General features: G+C 36.1%; 1 non-coding gene across 1 annotated transcript; it reads right to left on the minus strand.

Annotated features, from left to right (window-relative positions):
- Positions 1 to 5,803: 5,803 nt before the first annotated feature.
- Positions 5,804 to 5,909, minus strand: LOC115938898 (U6 spliceosomal RNA). The gene has a single exon (XR_004073895.1). It is a non-coding gene; the product is annotated as a U6 spliceosomal RNA (small nuclear RNA).
- Between the last annotated feature and the right edge of the window lie 482 nt (positions 5,910 to 6,391).

Below are 6,391 nucleotides of genomic sequence, written 5' to 3' on the forward strand. Positions count from 1 at the left end.
TGAACTACTGATACACAAAACAATATGAGCAAATCTTAAAAGCATTAAGCTGAGTGAAAGAAGCTGTACACAGAGTATATATTTTATGAAATTTTAGATATAATCAAAGGTAAGTGATTATGATAGAATTCAGTTCAACAGTGACTTTGGTGGGGGGTGGCATTTGTTGGGAAAGAATACAAGGGAACTTTTTGTTTTGAAAATTTCCTGTGCCTTGAGGATGTGGATTTCACCACTATATACATATTTCTACACTTATCAAGCTCAACTTACCAGAATTTATATTTAAGATATATGTATTTCACTCTAAGTAAATTATACCTCAATTTTTAAATATAAAAAAATTTAAATATAAAATAAGGGTTTTTTTCTTTTTTTTAAGTCAGGTTTATTAGGGTACAATTTACATAGAGTAAAATTCACTTTCTTGGGGCGCCTGGGTGGCTCAGTCATTAAGTGTCTGCCTTTGGCTCAGGTCATGATCCCAGGATCCTGGGATCAAACCCCACATCAGACTCTCTGCTCCAAGGGAAACCTGCTTCTCCCTCTCCCACTCCCCTGCTTGTGTTCCCTCTCTCGCTGTGTGTCTCTCTCTGTCAAATAAATAAATGAAATCTTTAAAAAAAAAAAATTCACTTTCTTTTCCCCTGCTTAATATCCATTACCCAGTTACCCCATCCCCTCCCCCCTCTCCCCTCCAGCAACCCTCAGTTTGTTTCCTATGATTAAGAGTCTCTTATGGTTTGTCTCCCTCTCTGGTTTCATCTTGTTTTATTTTTTCCTCTCTTCCCCTATAATCCTCTATTTTGTTTCTTAAATTCCACATATAAGTGAGATCATATGCTAATTGTCTTTCTCTGATTGACTTATTTTGCTTAGCATGATACCCTCTAGTTCCATCCACATCGTTGCAAATGACAAGATTTTGGGTTTTTTGATGGCTGAGTAGTATTCCATTGTACATATATACCACTTCTTCTTTATCCATTCATCTGTCAATGGACATCTGGGCTCCTTCCATAGTTTGGCTATTGTGGACATTGCTGCTATAAACATTGGGGTGCAAATGCCCCTTCAGATCACTACATTTGTATTTTTGGGGTAAATACCCAGTACTGCAATTGCTGGGTCATAGGGTAGCTCTATTCTCAACTTTTTGAAGAACCTCCATACTGTTTTCTAGAGTGGCTGCACCAGCTTGCATTCCCACCAACAGTGTAGGAGGGTTCCCCTTTCTTTGCATCCTCACCAACATCTGTCATTTCCTGACTTGTTAATTTTAGCCATTCTGACTGGTGTGAGGTGGTATCTCATTGTGGTTTTGATTTGTATTTCTCTGATGCTGAGTGTTGTTGAGTACTTTTTCATGTGTCTGTTGTTGGCCATTTGTATGTCTTCTTTGGAGAAATGTCTGTTCATGTCTTTCTTGACTGAATTATTTGTTCTTTGGGTGTTGAGTTTGATAAGTTCTTTATAGATTTTGGATACTAGCCCTTTATCTGATATGTCATTTGCAAATATGTTCTCCCATTCTGTCGGTTGCCTTTTGGTTTTGTTGACTTTTTCCTTTGCTGTGCAAAAGCTTTTTATCTTGATGAAGTCCCAATAGTTCATTTTTGCCTTTGTTTCCCTTGTCTTTGGAGATGTGTCTATCAAGAAGTTGCTGTGGCTGAGGTCGAAGAGGTTGCTGTCTGTGTTCCCCTCCAGGATTTTGATGGATTCCTGTCTCACATTTAGGTCTTTCATCCATTTTGAGTCTATTTTTTTGTATGGTGTAAGGAAATGGTCCAATTTCATTCTTCTTCATGTGGCTGTCCAATTTTCCCAGCACCATTTGTTAAAGAGACTGTCTTTTTTCCATTGGACATTCTTTCCAAATTCTTTGTGGAAGATTAGTTGACCATAGAGTTTAGGGTCCATTTCTGGGTTCTCTATTTTGTCCCATTGATCTATGTGTCTGTTTTTGTGCCAGTACACCATACTGTCTCAATTACAGTATGTAATAGAGCTTGAAGTAAGGAATTGTGATGCCGCCGCTTTGGTTTTCTTTTTCAACATTCCTCTGGCTATTCAGGGTCTTTTCTGGTCCCATACAAATTTTAGGATTACTTGCTCCATTTCTTTGAGAAAAGGTGATGGTATTTTGATAGGGATTGCACTGAATGTATAGATTGCTCTAGGTAGCACAGACATTTTAACAATATTTGTTCTTCTAATCCATGAGCATGGAACGTTTTTCCATTTCGTTGTGTCTTCCTCAATTTCTTTCATGAGTATTCCATAGTTTTCTGAGTATAGATCCCTTGCCTCTAGGTATCTTATGGTTTTTGGTGCAACTGTAAATGGGATCAACTCTTTAATTTCTCTCTCTTCTGTCTCATTGGTAATGTATAGAAATGCAAGTGATTTCTGTGCATTGATTTTATATCCTGTGACTTTGCTGAATTCCAGTATGAGTTCTAGCAATTTTGGGGTGAAGTCTTTTGGGTTTTCCACAGAGAGTATCATGTCATCTGCAAAGAATGAGGGTTTGACTTCTTCTTTGCCAATTCAGATGCTTTTTATTTATTTTTGTTGTCTTATTGCTGACGCTAGGACTTCAGGTACTATATTGAACAGTAGTGGTGATAGTGGACATCTGTGCCATGTTCTTCACCTTAGGGGAAATACTCTCAGTTTGATATTTGATAACTCTCAAAATGATATTCTCTGTGAGCTTTTCATAAATGGCTTTTATGATAATGAGGTATGATTCCTCTATCCCTACAATGTGAAGAGTTTTAATCAAGAAAGGATGCTGTACTTTGTAAAAGGTTTTTTCTGCATCTATTGATAGGATCATATGGTTCTTGTCCTTTCTTTTATTTATGTAGTGTATCATATTGCCTGATTTGCAGATGTGGAACCACCCTTGCAGCCTAGGAATAAATCCCACGTGGTTGTAGTGAATAACCCTTTGAATGTACTGTTTGATCCTACTGGCTAGTATCTTGGTGAGAATTTTTGCATCCATGTTCATCAGGGATATTGGTCTCTAATTCTTCTTTTTGATGGGGTCTTTGGTTTTGGGATCAAGATAATGCTGGCCTCATGGAAAAACTTTGGAAGTTTTCCTTCCATTTCTATTTTATAAAACAGCTTCAGAAGAATAGGTGTTATTTCTTCTTTAAATGTTTGGTAGAATTCCCCTGGGGAAGCCATCTGGCCCTGGGCTCTTGTTTGTTGGGAGATTTTTGATGACTGCTTCAATTTCCTTAGTGGTTATGGGTCTGTTCAGGTTTTCTATTTCTTCCTGGTTCAGTTTTGGTAGTTGATACATCTCTAGGAATGCATCCATTTCTTCCAGATTATCTAATTTGCTGGCATATAGTTGCTCATAATATGTTCTTATAATTGTTTGTATCTCTTTGGTGTTGGTTGTGATCTCTCCTCTTTCATTCATGATTTTAATTATTTGGGTCATTTCTCTTTTCTTTTTGGTAAGTCTGGGCAGGGGTTTATCAATCATATTAATTCTCTCAAAGAACCAGCTCCTAGTTTTGTTATCTGTTCTACTGTTCTTTTGGTTTCTATTTCATCGATTCTGCTCTAATCTTTATTAATTCTCTTCTGCTGAGTTTAGGATTTATTTACTGTTCTTTCTCCATCTCCTTTAGGTGTAAGGTTAGGCTGTGTATTTGAGACCTTTCTTCCTTCTTGAGAAAGGTGTGTATTCTATATGCTCTCAGGACCACCTTTGTTGCATCCAAAGATCTTGAACAGTTGTGTTTTCATTTTCATTTGTTTCCATGAATTTTTAAAATTCTTTAATTTCCTGGTTGACCCATTCATTCTTCAGTAGGATGCTCTTTAGCCTCCATGTATTTGAGTTCTTTCCAAATTTTCTCTTGTGATTGAGTTCCATTTTCAAAGCATTGTGGTTCAAAAATATGCAGGGAATGATCCCAATCTTTTGGGACTTGTTGAGACCTGCGTTGTGACCCAGTATGTGATCTATTCTGGAAAATGTTCCATGTGCATTCAAGAAGAATGTGTATTCTGTTGCTTTAGGATGGAATGTTCTGAATGTATCTATGGAGTCCATCTGGTCCACTGTCATTCAAAGTCCTTGCTTCCTTGTTGATCTTCTACTTAGATGATCTGTCCATTGCAATGAGTAGGGTGTTAAATCCCCTACTATTATTGTATTATTATTGATGTGTTTCTTTAATTTTGTTATTAATTGGCTTATATAATTGGCTGCTCCCATATTAGGGGCATAGATATTTACAATTGTTAGATCTTCTTGTTGGATAGACCCTTTAAGTATGATATAGTGTCCTTCCTCATCTCTTATTATAGTCTTTGGTTTAAAATCTAATTTGTCTGATATAAGGATTGCCACCCCAGCTTTCTTTTGGTGTCCATTAGCATGGTAAATGGTTTTCCATCCCCTCACTTTCAATCTGGCGGTGACTGGGTCTAAAATGAGTCTCTTGCAGACAGCATATCGATGGATCTTGCTTTTTTATCCAATCTGATACCCTCTGTCTTTTGATTGGGGTATTTAGCCCCTTTACATTCAGAGTAACTATTGAAAGATGTGAATGTAGTGCCATTATATTGTCTGTAAGGTGACTGTTACTGTATATTGTCTCTGTTCCTTTCTGGTCTATGTTACTTTTAGGCTCTCTCTTAGCTTAAAGAATCCCTTTTAATATTTCTTGTAGGGCTGGTTTGCTGATTACAAATTCTTTTAGTTTCTGTTTTTCCTGGAAGGTTTTTTATCTCTCCTTCTATTTTGAATGACTTTCTAGTTGGATAAAATATTCTTGGCTATATATTTTTCTCATTTAGCACCTTGAATATATCATGCCAGTCTTTGGCCTGCCAGGTCTTTGTGGATAGGTCTTCTGCCAGTCTAATGTTTCTACCCTTGTAGGTTATGGACCTCTTGTCCTGATCTGCTTTCAGGATTTTCTCTTTGTCTCTGAGATTTGCAAGTTTCACTATTGTATGTCGGGGTGTTGATAAATTTTTATTGATTTTGAGGGAGGTTCTCTGTGTCTCCTGGACTTGGATGCCTGTTATGTTCCCCAGTTTAGGGAAGTTCTCTGCTATAATTTGTTCCAATATACCTTCTGCCCTTCTCTCTCTCCTCTTCTTCTGGGATCCCAATTATTCTATATTGTTTCACTTTATGGTATCACTTGTATCTAGAATTCTCCCCTCATGATCCAGTAGTTGTTTATCTCTCTTTTTCTCAGCTTCTTTATTCTCCGTTTTCTCTTTTATATCACTGTTTCTCTCTTCTGCCTCATTTATCCCAAAACCAAAAGAAAAATTAGAGAGAGAATATAATCAGACAGGTGAACAGGATAGAGCAATACACTGGATCCTGTGTGTATTTTGGTCCTTTCATTAGAAAACTAGATCCCAAAATTTAAAGAAAAACTTATATATGTATAAGAATAAAATTAAATACAATGTAAGATAGAATATAACCATATATATGAAATTTAAAAGACAATAAAAAAAGACAGGAAAAAAACAAAAGAAGGAATATAAACAAACAGGTGAACAGAGCAGTACACTATATCCTGAGTGTATTTTGGTTGGTTTGTTAAAGAAACTACATCTCAAAATTGTAAAGAAAGAAAAACATACACATATATAAAAATGAAATTAAATACAGTGAAAGGAGAGAATGTAACCGTAAAAATGAAAATTGAAAAAGATTTTTAAAAGAGCTGATAAAATTAGAAATTGGTTGAAAAGGAAAGAGAAAAAAATTAAAATTGAAAGACTAAAGAATTGTGGAGAAAAAAATATGGAATGCTTCATGAATTGGCATATGTCATCCTTGCACAGGGGCCATGCTAATCTCTGTATCATTCTAATTTTAGTACATGTGCTGCCAAAGCGAGCATAGAAGTTAAGTTCTTATTACAGTTCTATTTACTTTTTTTTTTTTTTTAAGTTATATGGAGGTTTTTTATTAAGGTCCTACTGGGTAGTTGATTTGGGTGCTTACCACATTATAAAAAGTAATTAACTTACTAACTAAAAAATGTGAGGATGCCTAGATGAATAATGAGACTGCATGATGAACAAGGATTATGATGAATCCAATCATATGTTCTTGAGATAGTCCTTTCATCATCATCATCATCATCATAAAAGGAGGCCTTTGGTGTTCTGATTTGACTCAAAGATACAGCCTGGACTAGGCAGAAGAGAGTGGATAGGTAGCACTTCTGTTTATTACCCTATTATTTTCTTAAGCATGGTTTTTGATTGGAGATGGATCTTAGATGATTCAGTTTTATATTTGTTGGTGGGATCTTGGAGCTCAGGCAACATAATGTAGCACTGATTAAGTCCACTGGCTATTGGTCAATTCTCTGGGTTG

This window comes from Leptonychotes weddellii, chromosome 14 (genome assembly GCF_054177405.1).
Source record: "Leptonychotes weddellii isolate Sample4059 chromosome 14, ASM5417740v2, whole genome shotgun sequence".
NCBI lineage: Eukaryota > Metazoa > Chordata > Mammalia > Carnivora > Phocidae > Leptonychotes > Leptonychotes weddellii.